The 16,531-nt window shown below is 42.3% G+C and overlaps 1 protein-coding gene across 2 annotated transcripts in view; it reads left to right on the forward strand.

Moving 5' to 3' along the window:
- Positions 1-16,531, forward strand: part of cyth1b (cytohesin 1b) — a 67,769-nt gene that overhangs the window by 21,797 nt on the left and 29,441 nt on the right. The window lies entirely within an intron of this gene.

The raw sequence follows: 16,531 nt of genomic DNA on the forward strand, positions 1-16,531 counted from the left end.
CTGCACAAAGGTCAGCCCATATCGAATTCCTGTCAGGTTGGGCCAATGACTGTGGAAAACATGGACGCTGTGGTTCCATTCCCTTTCCGTTTTATAGAAATAAAGCCGAAATTGTCCGCCATGTTGTCGAATTTGCAACCAGACTGCACAGTAGGGACCAGTAGGGACTCATTTAGTAGACCCGACCCCTTCTTTCAGACCAAGTGTGTCTCAGACCGCCTTCATTGAGCTTCCAGTGCTCAACAGTGTAAGTTCCACTACAACTCAGCTACTCCATGTAATAAACAGAAAGGGTGCAGTATAGGTCTCTGCCAGCCAAGGCTGTCAATCACTTCATTCCTATATTAATAGTCATTCCTATATTCCTATAAGTGTAATCCTATATTGTATATTATTACAATTTAGCAGAATAACGTTTTTAAAAGACTATAAATAGAAATATATAAATAACAAATGTACCATTATTAGCACAGTGACATCTGTGGAGATGGAACAAAGGTTTAGGAGTTTGAGATGGAAAATGGACTGTTTGTTCATTGAAACATGAGGGGGGATGGGTGGAGTTTCACATTAAATTCAATTAAACTTTATTGTCATCATACTAATACAATCTTGTACAGTACACAGAAACGGTCTTCGAGGCATAATAGGAAGGACGTACAATAGTGCAAGAACAATAGACAGAACACAAGACAGGGTGCCTAGACAAAAAATACAAAGACTATAAATACAATAAAAACACAAATATATAAACTCAAATATGGACATGTACATTGGGTTGGACATGGCTTCAGATAATGCTGATCATGCTGGTCAAGCTGGTAGGGATGGCTTACCTCTTGGACAACATAGGGTGTTTTTATATGAGCTTGATGGTTTAACTGGTCTACAAGCATGATCAACCTGACCAAGTTAGACCACCAGTATGACTAAGCTATTTAGAGGTGCCATAAAAGGCATTTATTCAATATTATATTATTTGCTTGTGAATTTGCGTGTATTTAGTAAGTATGTGACTGTGGTTGATATGCATTGATTTCTCATAATTCTTCTCTCAGAGAGAGTCTCTCACTGCTGTCCTCTCACTGGATGTAGAATGCTACCTAAAGAGATCGTAGCCTGGTTAACTTTCAGCCCAGCTACCATCTAGCAATCGCTCACTTTCCCGGGTTTGGCTTTTTAGCATGGTGTGATGATGATCCCCTTATGATCTGTAGTTAGTGCTAGCCTGAGGTACTCCACTTTATACGTTGAAGAGAAGATCGGTAAAAATTGGTCGGCTAGGGATTTACCCTGGGGACTTTTTCTTCATTGCGTGCTGCTTTTGAGCTCCTCTTCTGCAGACACTGGCACACGCAAAGCCGTCTGTTAACTGGCAGAGCCTGGTGGTGAACTGACTAAACTTACTAAAAGTATCAACACCCCCATATTCTCCTGAAGTGGCTGTTGCGTTATACCGCATCACAGTTTTGACTAGGGATTTTGCGAGCGGACTGGGTGTAGGTGAATGTTGGGGGTATATAAAGAGGCTATTTTAGTTTGGTTGGAAGGCACAGCAGTTTTTGGGATTTACGGTGTGTCACCACCATATACTGAACTCTCATTATTCAGCTATGCCAAGGTAAATATAGTTGTCCATTCTCGGACACATTTGAAGCTGTTTTGAACCAGCTGTGAGCTGCAGAAAAACTGCATTATAGTAATGACTGTTACTTTACCTGATTTCTGCCCTCAGCCCGTGGCTTGCAGTAACTAGTTTCAAGGCCAGAGCAAACCTACCCACTGTTGTGGTACTTTCTCATTTTCAGGGGATGAGTTAGACTGGAATTTCAGTAAAGAGTTTGGCATTTACTGCAGATGATTGAAAAATGAGTGAGCAAACAAGAAAAGAAAATGAGAGCCTTTTGAGAAGTGTGCAGTTATGCTGGTTTCCTCCCACCGCCCAAAAATACATAGTAGTTGAATTGGCTATGGACGTAACTTGTTCCTACGTTTATGTGTGCATGGTACCCTGCAATAGACTGGTGCCCTGTCTAGAGCGTACTTCGGCCTTGCCTCCAGTGATTTGAGGTAGGCGCTGGACCCGCTGTAATCCTGATCTGGAAGAAACTGATAAGATAGTGGATGGATAAATATATTAAGCATATATAAATCTTAAATGCTGCCAATTTGCTGAACATGAGAGGCAGTAACAGCTGCTTTGTGTTCTGATATTCTCCGAATTTATTTCCGTTCCTATTTATTAAAAGCTATGCTTGTCTAATTACAATATTGGATGAAAGTGTATATAGAAGTCCTAAAACAAGAAGTTGTTTGAATGTCTGTGTGTATTTAGATTCAGATAGCCCCACTAATTTATATAACCTTAAACTAAATATTAGAATTATCCTCATAGAATATTTATTTGGCTGTCACTTTATTATTATACTCCGAGTCTGAATGCCTGATGTCTGAATGACTGATACTAAACTGCTATCTCTCGATTTACCTGTCATGTAAAAATCTGTATACAGGCCCCAGTCTGTCATTGCCACGTTCGCTGTGGTCGTGTACGGCTGTATGATTGCAATGATGGGCAGAGTAGCGTTGGTTTCCTAATACATGGAATAGTTAGTGAGGGTCTGGGCTGCACCTGCCAAAGCCCTGAGTGATGAGCTCATAAACACACAGGCTGCCTCTGGGGCTCCGCTCTGAACATGCCCTTTAATGGAGCAAGCTGTCAGCATCCTCGGTACTGCTTTGTATTTGAAATAAATGAGGCTACTCATTTCCCCTCTCCTTCTTGCTTAAAGCAAGCACAAACTTAACACAAGCCCACACTGAAACATGCTTTATTATTATTATTTTTATTATTATTGATAAGTGGTAGATGTTTTTTTAAAAACCCAATAAAGGTGACAGGGATGTCAGGACATGACCAGCACACTGCTCTGCTAAAAACAGCTGGATTCTCAGTGAAGCACGGGAAGATTTAATAATGTAATATCATTGTGTCTCTGCCTCTCCGGACCTGTTCACCGCCTCGCTCACTGCATATCACACTGTAAGTCAACTACCGCCAGCCCTCTAAACTCCCTCAGTCTTTCTTCTTTCTCCTTAGGTAATCTTGTGTTTAAGGTTGTGTTGTTGTTATCATGTTACTACAATTCTCAGTACTGCAGTCTAGCTACAGGAAAAAAAAGAAAATGGAGCGAGACAGCCTTGTAGTTTCAAAGTGGGTTGGTGGGAAAATGTCCTGTTTCATTAAACTGTTACCTGTCAACTCGGAGAGAAATATAACATTATTTGTTGGCACAGTTTTGACTGTGTGCTTTGTACATCCAGGCCAAACGGTCCAGATGTGAGTTTCTATGTGAGTGTTATATGGGCACCTTGCCTTTAGAAGACATTCATGTGATCTAACAAATGTAATTTAGAAAAAAAAACAACACTGGCCGGTCATTAACAATGTCACATAAAAGGTCCACTAATGTGTTTTTAATATCACACAGCAGATCATGAACATGTCATGCAACAGTAGTACTATTGGACGATATTTTGTCCAGATGGCTTTTTTTGGGTGAACAGAACATGGTTAATGTATAAAGGCGTATTTATGGTCTTTCTTCCTAAGCTATTGTATGGTAATGATCATTGCTTTGCATCTTCAGTGTGTTTTCTCCTCTATTACTATGGTGTCTATGACCAGTTTCAGCATTTTGGGTTTTTTAGTGTAATAAGGTGAAGGGAGTGAAATGTCAGGGCTGTATGATCATTTCTTTTGCTGTTTTAGGAGAAATAAAAATGTGTTGTATTACAATTCATGCACAATAAGCAATAACCAGACTTGTTGGAATGGGCTACGTAAGGTTTTGGAATTAGGTTTTTCAGACGCTTCTCATTTTAGATGTGTCTTAATGTGTAGTAATACAGATAATCTCATAAACAGAACAGCTGCTGCGGTGCACTTTCTGTCATCAATTTGCTGCTGTTTTCTGTTCCTAAAGTGTTTTTGAGTCTAGTGTATTTATTACTGCAGAGCTTAGTCATGTTTGTGTGTTTACTAGTTTCTATCCCAGATCCATTTCCCGTCCTGACCCCGTATTCCGATGTGGATTGCATGAGATTAAAGGATGTTGGTGTTTTTTGTGACAGTGAATCCTACACCACTCCTGAGATTTGACTTCTGCTGATAGTCTTTTGAAACTCAGTGTTTGAGAGTCAAGGGAAAAAAGCATCCCATGCATCTGACAGTGCTTTCACCCTGAGACATCTGTCTAAGGGAATCCCCCTCTGTGCCCCCTGCCCTCTAGCACTGTATGGGAGCCGAATGATGAGTACAGACTGTGTTTGTTTGTGGGTGTGTGTGGGGGCGCGGTGGGAGGGTGGGGGGGATGCATGCTCAACTAATCTGCTCTGACGCTACAAGTCATAGTTGAATTTTCTTTCTTTCTTCACTGTGAAAAATGTTATTGTGTTTTGTGAGACCCACATGTTGCATACCAAACACCTAGCATCAGCAGAAACATCTGCCAAATATCTAGTGTCTAGAATCTGTGAAATCACTTAAAGTTTCTGCCATTTTGTGTATTTCCCTTTCCTCACCAGAGAAAGCTGGGCATTTGCTAAGCTAACAGGTTCCAGTAGTAAACAGAGGCAGAATCTGAAGAAATCTTTACATTAGGTTCTGTTAATAAATCAAAAAAATCAGAAATCAGAATCGACCAAGAAAATTGCAATCAGTGCATCTGTAGTTGAGATTCTATGGAGATTTTAGGAAATTTGTTTTTTAGGCAAATCTGAGCACAATATGAGACTATACTGAGATATGCACCAAAACTCAATAGGAGACATATGTAGGTATACAGAGGTCTTTATCTCAGGAGACACATTTGAGCAGCATGCTTATGCTAAAGTCTTAATCTCATTGTTGTCCAGGGAAAACTACTTAAGGGGCAGTGGTGGCTCAGGGCTGTAGATGACAGTGTTGTGGGTTCAATACCCAGACTCGGCAAGCAGCCGCTGTTGGGCCCTTGAGCAAGCCCTTCACCCTCCCCGGACTGCCTACCGCTCCGGGCATGTCACAGGCCAAATTCCATCTGTGTTAATACGGTTGTCTTGTCTTGAGATATTAATACTCAGTAGAAGACATATGTAGGAATACCTCATGAGGTCTTTATTTTATGAGACACATTTGAGCAGCAGGCTTATCCTCTGGGTTTATTTATGCTATAGTCTTGACAGTTTTCTTTCAGAGAGTGCATGGAACTATATTAAATTATACAAGACAGCAATATAGGGCCTCCAAACAGTTTTCTTTATCTTTTTTTCTTGAGTCCCTCCTTACTCTAATAAACACTCTGCCTTGTTGGTTCGGTCCCATTTATCTGGGCTAAATCCAGATGTATTCTGTAATCAGATTTACTACTTTCATGTCTCTTGGGCCATAGAAATAGGTCTTATTTCCTATGGTGTCACATATATTAGCATTAAATTCACTTTCCCCAAACGCTGAGTAGGCCATGTAAATAGGCTTTCTATCTAGCCAGCCGTGTTGCGAGGTGCTGAGGTCACACCTTGCTTTCATGCTTGAGAATGAGGAGGACCCGCCAGACTTTCTTAATGCATCACCATGACCTTTGCAAATTCTTCAGAAAGGACATCACACCAAGATCAAGGTCTTAGATGCAGCTGCTGTTCATCACTGCATTCTTTCTCTCTGAATGTTGCTCAGTATTTACACTGAAGACTGATTCAAGTTTGATGTTACAGAGATAAAAAAAATGTTTAGAGAAAATACTTGTGCCAGTCTCTTGCGTCCAATTAGGACGGGAGGGTCTGAGCAATATCCATGAGTGCTGTAGTGTGTAGGGCCCAATTAACTTGGAGGATTATTAGCATGGCTGTATGAAAACACTGCAGTCATCATTTCTTGTCTCAGTAATTCTTATTTATCACTCTCAGCGCTCACCGTCTCTCAGGTGTGCTTCTGCAGTGTATGAGGAACATCTGACAGAGAAAGGATCCATATTTGGGCCCATATGAGCAACATGAGGAAATGCAGAAATGTTCAAGCAACAAATAGAGTAACAAAAACCAAATAACTAGACTAAACTAGAGAGCAATAATTAAATGAATAAATAATCAAATATAGGGAGACAGGGTAGTCATAATGAATGGTTATTGCCTCCGCCAAAAAATGCCACTCAAACTAATCCCAGAGGTATTGGCTGGAGCTCCAGCACTCTACAGAAGTCAGTTTCACAGCCCAGTGCTGTGGGGCTTCTTACCCCTCTATCTGCATTCCAGTAGATAGAGGGGTATAAAGCTTTGAGTGGCGTTCTTGATCTAAATCTAATCATCCATGATCAGTACCTGATCACATTTATGCTCTCATGGCCGAATGCCATGAAATCCTCAAGCGATGTTGTAGAAGTTCCTAGTGTGAGGCCTTTGCTAAAGAGTAGAGGCTGTTACTACCCTTGATTTTGAAAACAACTCTGGAGAAGCAGGTGTCTACAAACTTGTGTCCGTATAGTGTGTATATCTGTCTCTCAGGGAGTTTGCTACTGGACCAGTCTTTACTCTTTACCTTGTCTGACACTTTCTGCTTCCCACTTTTCAGTCACTACACGTTTCAATACTATCTCAACTTCCCAGTTTAGATATTTGAATGGATCTAGGCTTTGATCAAATATGCTCTGTAGAACCTATTCATGTGCCAGAGATAGTCCCAAGGTCACATATTTATCTTCTGGAGTCTGGCTCGGGGTAGATTGAATGTGCGCATGGTTTAAGTCAGCAGTGCAATCAAAAGAAGGAAACACTGTTAGTATAAAAACAAGTCAACATTGCTTTAGAAGACAGGATGTGGCTATGGTGGCGCACAGATCTGTGGGAGAGACTATTTGGATGTGATTGTATTGTATTGTTGCCTACTTGCCTAGCCGATGTCATATACTGGCGGTGCCTCACCAAAACACCAGAATTTTACCCATATGATTGATGATCATAATTTGAAAATACCAGCTGCCATTTCTATCGTGTAAATATTTCATGAGAATTTGCCCAAAACGAAAAAACAAGTCACACCATGTCCAAAGGTTTGGGGACACCTGCTTGTCCAATGTTCCTTTCAAAGTCAAGGGAATTTTGAGTGAAGTTTGTCTCTACTGTACTCCCCAGACAAGCTCTGCACTGGATGTTACTGTGACTGTGTTTAGCCACAGGAGCATTAGCAAGGTCTGGTACTGACATTGGATGGTAAGTTCTGGACAAGAAATTTGGTTCACCACAAAGATATTCGGTTGAGCTCCACAACTCCAGAGAAGGCTGTTCCACTTCTTAACAGCTCACTGCTGGGGGCTTTTATACCCCTCTAACCTATGTTTGAGATGTTTAACCTATGGCATGGTGACTTTAGACTCAAACACAGCTGCTCCACAGCATCCATTTCTTTTGACAGTGCTTTTCTGTGGGGTTATACAAGGTGTGTGTGTGTGTGTTTATTGAAACACTTGTGTGTGTCAGTACTAAAGGCACCTTAATGCAGCTGAACTCACTAATAAGATAGGGTCTAGAAAGTAAAAATACTCCCCAGGATTTTATTCCAAAGACCTACACAGCTCCAGGATGCTTCAACAAAATCCTGGCCATGATTTTTATAGGGATGCCCCCTGATCTGATCCAAATACCTTAACGCTGCGTGTCAGCCGATACTGATCCGATCTGATCTTTGAGGTAATATAAATAGTACAGCCCAACAACTTAGCTAAGATGTGCTGTTAATTAACACTTAGAAACACCAGTATTTTTAGCACTGTTTAAAGTAATGAGACACTCTAAGACAGACTAAAATGTGCTCTGTGCGGAGCTAACTGATGTGTAATAACTATTTTATTACATGATGAGATTTTTTTTTTTTTACCTTTATTTAACCAATTTAGCCATCCTGAGATTAAAAGCCTCCTTTACAAGCGAGCCCTGGCCAATATTGAAAGAGCTAACTCTCTAGTTTAGAACCAAAGAAATGAGTGCAGTTCTCCCGCTGGTAGAACAGAGCATTTCCACAATAGTTTGGTTTCCAACCAGCTGTAATTCAAGAGTAAATGGGAGATGGGAGTTGTGTTAAATCTTTTCAAATGTATTTCTTGTTGCTCAGCTACAACCTAACTGGGTGGCTTTGGCAGCGTGGATGAAAACAGCATACAATAGACCAACATTTTAAGGAAGAATGGCTTAAATCAACCTTTTCTGACACTTTTACTGCTGCTCTGTGTACCATTTGTTGTTGCTGAGTCATGTTTACAGCGAGGCTCTGAGCCAGTAGTTAAGTGAAGTGGTCCTCTTCCCACTTTTTCTAAAAAATGATCTTTCACTGCTGAATCATGTCTGAAAACTAGGAGTCAGACTGTACTTATTTATATTAGCTTTATAAGCCGATACCCAATCCATTACAAAATGCCTAGATCAGCTCGGTCATCCCTATATTTTTACTTTCTGGACCAAAATTTGCCACCACTGTTGTCCACAAACTTTTGGTTGCGTATTTCGGGGATGCCGGGTTGGTTAAACCCTGTATTGTATCTCAATTCTACACTGTATAGTGTGGAAGAGGAGGTGCTGCTGTTTGTGAATATTGTGATACTCCTTATTGTTGTGAATCTTTTCAAAACAAAAACAAAAATGTTTATTCATAATAGACACTTTCACCCCAATTCCTCTGTTCATCTCTAAGAATACCAGTGTGTTGATTTCTAAATGAAGCCTCAGTACCATCAGAAATGATGTGGGCATTAAGGAATGGTACGGATCCTGCAGTCCTGATAAGAAACAGGGTGACATTGATATTTAAATGTATTCAGATAGTGCTGCTGGTGCTTCTGATTAAGGCCCACATCTGTTTTGCCACAGAAAACCTGAAACAGAAAACTCAGTGTGTCTGGGGTTGGCTTAGTCTGCCTCTCTCATACACACACACAGAAAGAGAGAGAGAGAGAGAGACCAGCAAGGAAAGCTATGTGTACTGTGCAAGGGTTTCTAGGATCTACCAGACAAGGCCCATCACATTTTCTTTTGTCCTGTTTGGTATGTTCATCAGGGGATTTCAATACTCTCGCTTTGTACTGTCACCATAAACACATGCAGTCGACTGAATAATGCAAAGTGCTCGATTTTCCTCAAATGACTTTTTCCAGTTTGATACAAACACATCTAACATGCCTACGGGAGTGTGACTGGGAGTAAGTTTAAGAAGGCCCCAAACTGTCCCTCCTCAGTCACTCGCACAGTCACCCTCCAGAAAGTTACTCTGATGACTATTAATTATTGACTGCTTTCCTTAATTATGGCTGATGCATTATTAATGCCCCTGCTCTGAAGTAAACGTCTGAAGTTTGAGGCAATTCTGCCTTCTCCACACTCAGCACCAGAGGCCCTCGTGCACTGAGAAATAGAGCAGACGCTGTGGAAAGGAAGATGGACTGTTGAAAGATATAAAGTGGTGGAAATGTGAGGTCTCTGTTAAAAATTAGACCAATTAGACCCCCAAAGCTCAGGTCTTCCCAAGTGGTCAGTTAATATGCTATTTTGGTGTTGGCTAGATCTGGATGGAGTCCTGTTGTTTTTCTCCTGCTGTTTTTGAGTCCAGAATAAGCACCCAGGGCCAGAGGGGGAGATTTTGTTTTTTACTCAGGTGCTTATGTTGCTGAAACTGGTGGGGGAAAGTGGGGGAAGAGAGATGACGTTAGCGTTTCTATTCTAAGTTAATGCGCTGTAGTTGAGTCTTTCAGAGCTCTCCGAGGTGTCCGCAGTATTTAGTCTGTTGGAAACAAGCCTGTTTGGGACAAAGAGATATTGGCACATTCATAAACTTTTGTCTCTGCTCTGTGTGGGGTCCCTGGCAGCGTAAGGGATAGTTTAGTCAATAATGAAATGTAATTTTCCCCTCAACTCAAATGTAGGAACAAATCAAATGTAACTCATCAAGACCTTTGCCCTGGAGCTACATGGCTATTGAATTATACCAGTTAGCACTGTGCTAATAGGTTAAGTTGTTAAAGGGGTCCTAGGATATCAAACTGTATTTTCTTGGCATATTTGAATTATGAGAGTTCAGTACGTGGAACTGCCTAACATGAACCTCAAACACTGCTGTGTCCTCCTTCAGGCCAGTTCTTAAACCCCCAAGACTGTTTCGCAACAGTCTGGACTCCAGTGGCATGTCTAGGCCCTGGCTAGGTCTTTTTTCATTGGTTGCTGGGGGAATATGGTGTTGATACTGGAGAGCTGCACATCACCACCATATTCTTCTAGCTCTGGGAATCTATATTTGGGAACCAGGCCTCATGTGTCTACAGAAGGGGAGCTCAAACACATCATGTGACAAAGGGAAAACTGTGAAGGCAAATGGGGATCCATGCTAGGCTAAAAGCAAAGCTAAGTCCAGCTGACACTAGTTTTTACCATCTCTGCTCTCTAGCGACTTCTCCCTCTAAAACAAACTGGACTACCTCAGTTGACTACAAAGCTGGAACTAAACACACATCAGAGGGTAAAGTACCAGACTTGAGAAAGCCAAAACCTAGGGAAGCGAGTGGGGGCAAGGCTAAAAGCTAACTGGCAGACTGGTAAGGTTGTGGGATCAGTTCCCCCTCGGGTCACTGTCTGTGAGGAGTTTGGTGTGCTCTCTCTGTGTTTGTGCAGGTTTCCTCCGGATACTCTGATTTTCTCATGCCTGCCAAAAATGCACACAGTAGCTGAATTGGCCATGCTAAATTGGGCATAGGCATGTGTGTGTGAGGGTATGCTTGTGTGTGGCACTCTGGGATGGATTGGCACTCTGTCCAGAGGATATACATACTCTGAAACAAACACTGTTCCTTACAATATTTTAGCAAAATATTAAGGACATTTGTGGAATGTGTACTTGTAATTTTTTGCCAATAAATGCCCTGTTTTTATTTTTATTTTATTAATTTTTTTACAGTGATTGCTATAGTATGCTGCTTCTTTGAGCTGTCGAAGTCCCATTAAAAGCAATAGCTAAGCATATAATTTTTTGTGCAGGGTGAAAACAGAAGAGCTCGTCTGCACAGTTTAAACAAAACACTGCTGTGAGTTTAATCATTATAATTGCTTAGACCGTAATTTCATTGATCAACACTTTTTCTTTCAAGGAGCGCACTGCTTCCTGAGCTGCAACACGGATGTCCAGTAATCTGCCCTGTTCATTATTTAAAGGCCATGAAGTTGTTCTCTAAGAGAACATCTTGTGTAATTACAAAGACTTCAACAACACTGGCCAGCAGGAGCCATCTCTGCCCTTCAGGACTGTTTTGAGTGCACTGCATGGGACATGTTTAGGGAGGCTGCGACAGAAGGCGACTCTGTTAACTTGGAGGAGTACACAGCATCAGTCACTGGCTACATCAGTAAGTGTATTGATGATGTCACTGTCTCCAAGACCATCACCACACGCCCAAATCAGAAGCCGTGGATGACTCCTGAGGTGCGTGCGCTACTGAGGACCCGCGACTCGGCCTTCAGAGTGGGGGACAAGGCGGCCCTAAGGAAAGCAAGAGCCAAATTGTCATGAGCCATCCGAGAGGCAAAGCGCGGACACGCCCAGAGAATCCACAACCACTTTAAAGACACCGGTGACACACGGCGCATGTGGCAGGGCATCCAGGAAATCACAAACTACAGGACAATGCCACCGTCCTGTGACAGTGATGCCTCCCCGATGCCCTGAACGACTTTTATGCACGGTTTGAGGCACAGAACAACACGTTGGTGAGAAAGACCACACCCAAGCCGGACGAGCAGGTGTTGTGCCTGACTGCAGTGGACGTGAGGAAAACTCTGCGCAGAGTCAACCCACGGAAAGCTGCAGGACCAGACAACATCCCCGGCAGAGTGCTCAGAGAGTGTGCAGACCAGTTGACAGATGTTCTCACGGACATCTTCAACATCTCCCTGCGCAGCTCCACTGTCCCAACGTGCCTCAAGACCACCACCATCGTCCCCGTGCCAAAGAAGTCCACGGTGTCCTGCCTCACGCCCATCATCATGAAGTGCTTCGAGAGGTTAGTCATGAGGAACATCAAGAACCAACTGCCCTCTTCATTGGACCCCTTGCAATTTGCATATCGTCCCAACCGCTCCACGGACGATGCCATCACCACCACCCTTCATCTCTCCCTTACCCACCTGGAGAAGAAGGACACCTACGTCAGAATGCTGTTCATAGACTTCAGTTCAGCATTCAACACCATCATCCCACAGAACCTCACCAGGAAGTTAAGCCTGCTGGGCCTCAACACCCCCCTCTGCAACTGGATCCTGGACTTCCTGACAGGAAGGCCCCAGTTAGTCCGGTTCGGGGACAGCAGCTCCAGCACCATCACCATGAACACTGGGGCACCTCAGGGCAGTGTACTGAGTCCTCTGCTGTTCACCCTGCTGACTCATGACTGTGTTGCGAAACACAGTTCTAACAGCATCATAAAGTTCGCCGATGATACAACTGTGCTGGGTCTCATCAGCAAAGGCGACGAGTCAGCATACAGAGAGGAGGTGCAGCAGCTGACAGACTGGTGTACAGTCAACAACCTTCACTGGAATGTAGAGAAGACCAAGGAAATGGTTGTTGACTTCAGGAAATCAAGACCGGACCACTCTCCGCTTAACATCAACGGCTCCTCTGTGGAGATCGTTAAGAGCACCAAGTTCCTTGGTGTCCACCTATCGGAGAACCTCACCTGGTCCCTGAACACCAGCTCTACAGCCAAGAAAGCCCAACAGCGTCTCTACTTCCTCCGGAAGCTGAGAAAGGCCCGTCTCCCTCCACCCATCCTCACCCTCTTCTATAGGGGAACCATAGAGAGCATCCTAAGCAGCTGCATCACTGCCTGGTTTGGGACCTGCACAGCCTCTGACCGCAAGTCCCTCCAACGCATTGTGAGGACAGCTGAGAAGATCATCGGAGTCTCTCTCCCCTCCGTCATGGACATTTACACCACCCGCTGCATCCGCAAAGCAACCAGCATTGTGGATGACTCCACCCACCCTTCATACAGACTGTTCTCCCTCCTGCCATCAGGAAGAAGGTACCGCAGCATCCGGTCCAACACGACCAGACTCTGCAACAGCTTCTTCCCCCAAGCCATCAGACTCCTCAACACAACTCAACTTCTGAATTGATATCTTTCTGGTACATGTACACTCTCCCTCTCTCTCTCTTTCCAACCATTTACCCCAGAGAACATGGGAAGCATTTTTTGCACAAGCATTTGCACTAATAACTTTACTACCTCACTGGACTCTATTTATTGCACATTGCACAACTTGCACACTACCGTCATTATTTATTATCCTCTGTCTGTACTGTGTTGTGTTGTCTGTCCGCACTTGTTTGTTGTTATGTTGCACTTGTGTCTTGTATGCACTGTCTATGTTGCACCATGGTCCTGGAGGAACGTTGTTTCGTTTCACTGTGTACTCTGTATGTAGTTGAAATGACAATAAACCCACTTGACTTGACTTGACTTGACTTGAATATTATTCTCACTAACATCCACTGTGTTCTGCACTCCGACAAATAAAGGGTTCTTTGAAAAAGAACCACTTTCCGTTCCACAAAGAACAATGCATGTAGTAGAGATTGTAGTGTGAGTGTGAAGCTCCTTTTAGCAATTATTATTATTTTATCAATTATAAGTAGTTTTAACCAAAGGAACTTCGTTTTCCTGCAGATCTGAGGGTGTTTCTCCTTGCCACCGTCACCTTTGGCTTTTGTTCTATCTCTGTTGGAGAAATGGTAGGGCTCAGAGTGCCTCAGTGGTGTAATGTGCTACCACTATGGCCTGTGGGTCCCAAGTTCGAATCCCAAGCTATGCTGCCAGAGTCCGGGTGGGTAGATGATGCACTCTCCCCTCATCACTCTTAAGCGATGTTGGGAGGCACAGGTGTCTGCTAGCTGGTGAGGGGGAGCTGGGGACCCGAAACCTTACTCCAAGCGTGTTGGCTGCCTGGCGATGCTGCGCTGGCAGCAGTTTGAAAAAAGGCGGTGGCTGGCTTAGGAGGAGACGTGATAAGTCCTTACCCCCCTAGCTTTGGGAGCATTGCTAGTGCTAGGGGAGCTATGAACGGCTGGGTTAATTGGCAGTACCAAATTGGTCCAAAAAAGGTCAAATAATTGACAAAAAATAAAATATAAATAAAAAAAATATAAAAATATATATATATATATACAATATGATATATATATATATATATATATATATATATATATATATATATATATATATACATATATTAGAAAGTTGTTCTCCTATAGCATCACTCTAAAAATCTTTTGAAGTATAATTTTTTTATTTGTCCTTTCTGTATGAATGTTTTACTTTAGGTCTAGGATTGAACCGTAATGTCATCGGGTTGCTATAAATGGTAAAAAGTAGTGTAGTTCAGTGAGTCTGAACCCATGTCCTATCATCATAACATGGGGTGCATAATCAGGGGAAATTATGTTGCATTTGAGGGGCACATAAATATGCTTTTTATTTAGAACACAGAGGATAATTCAGAGCTCCAGCACCATGGTAACAAAGCTGTTTGATATGACATTTCTGTTGGTGCTCATAGCTATTTTAGTTTTGTTGGATTTTGTTGGTTGCTTTGTTTGTTACTCCTTAAATCTGGATGGCTACATGTGTGTAAGTGTGCATGTATGCATACATGCATGTGTTGTTGTGTGTGTGTGTGTGTGTGTGTGTGTGTGTGTGTGTGTGTGCGTGTTGGGGATGCTTCTCAGGACTGTATGGTTCAAGTAAGCATCCCTCACACATCGTTTGTCAAGCAGTGCACACACACATGCGAGTGTGTACGCAAGTGTACGAGTGTGTGTTTGTGCGCGTGTGGGTGTGTGCTTGCGTGTATACTCAACACACCAACTATGTTCACCTTAATTAAAATTCCAGTTTAAGCAAAGAACATAGAAGCGCTTATTGCCATGACAACTGGCCCTAACTCATACTGTTGGGGAGAAAGCACACAGTTTCTGTTCTCTGATTATTAGCCAGCAAACACAGCTTCTGGCATTTAGACATCTTTAACTGTTTGCTGTCTCATCTCTTAGTACTACTAATTAGGCGTTTTGTTGGGCAGGCCAATCAAGATTAAAAAAAAAAAAAAAGTAGGATGTGTAATGTGTGTAATACCACAGCTATCCACTGGAGGTCAGTGCAACTCAAGTCTCCAGTGTGGGGTTACCTGCTGACAGTTTGTGCATTTATTCACCTTACCCTTTCTCTGCACACATGCCCGTTGTGTGTCAGATGCAGTGGACACCTATGATTTATTGTATGTTAGCCAAAAGCTCAAGAGGAAAGTCAGAAATGGATCACTGAGGTGCGTCAGGCCTTTCAGAATCATGAAGTTGTTGACCTTTAGGTTTTGCATTTTGCACATCATTGCTGTCTGATAAATAATAACTAAAGTAACTTGATTTTAGCCTTTTATTGAACCATTTGTATTGGTCCATTTAAAATAACATTCTCACACAATGTGACTGAGTAATTACAAGGCGTGATGTCTTTTACACAATGTAAAAATAACAACTCTGGAATAAGCTACAACACACCATCTCTTTGCTCAACAGCCGAAAGACATTACTGTTACCATTCTCTCACGTGTCCCAAACCCCCTACTGATCCTAAAGAGGTGATTAAGGAACAGGATTTCTTTTCGTTGTGCTTTTTTAACCTATTTTAAGTGTAATCATATTAGTCATGGTTTTGATCAAACAGCCACGCTACTTAAGAGCAGGGAAAGAAAACAAGGCCCAAGTGTAGGGCGAGCCGAAGGGCAACTGTTATTCCCTCTTTTATTCCCCTGAGGGTACGAGCGTTCTCTCTGTCTTTACACGTGTCCTTTTGTGGAAAAGCTCTGTCATAAAAATAACTCATTTTTTATTTCTGGTCAAGTCCAACCCAAACCAACAATTTCTGGTCATAAGACTTTCTTTTAAGTGCTAGTTTGTTTATTGCTGTCCTGAACTGTGATTTCACCATGGCAGCGCTCTGCATAAACCGACTATTTGTGGACTTGCTCATAGTTTACCATGCGAGAAAAGCAAGTCAACAGACGTTTTTAAACAGTGAACATAAACTGCAGATGCTTGTCTGAAACTGCAAGCATTTCCTATCACTGCAAATCGCTTTATGTATGAGGACGTTGCCTTTTAAACATTTGATTGTTAATTGTTGCCAGCAGGTAGGGAAAAATAACATTAACCAATAATAATGTGTTTCCTTTCCTCTCCTCTTAACCACATCTATCAACAAAGCTCATAGAAAGCAGTGTTTCTGTCATGCTATGTAAGGGAACGGTGTTATGATTTTTAATTCACACTGCTTTTATAACTTTTATGACTTTACTGTGTTGTGAACAGACATTAAAAGAAAACTTGTTCTCGTGTACATGTGGCCCATTTTGTTTTCAAAAACGTACAATAATAATAGCATTTAAGATTTTAATACAAATCAGATACCCA

This window comes from Salminus brasiliensis, chromosome 22, assembly GCF_030463535.1.
Source record: "Salminus brasiliensis chromosome 22, fSalBra1.hap2, whole genome shotgun sequence".
NCBI lineage: Eukaryota > Metazoa > Chordata > Actinopteri > Characiformes > Bryconidae > Salminus > Salminus brasiliensis.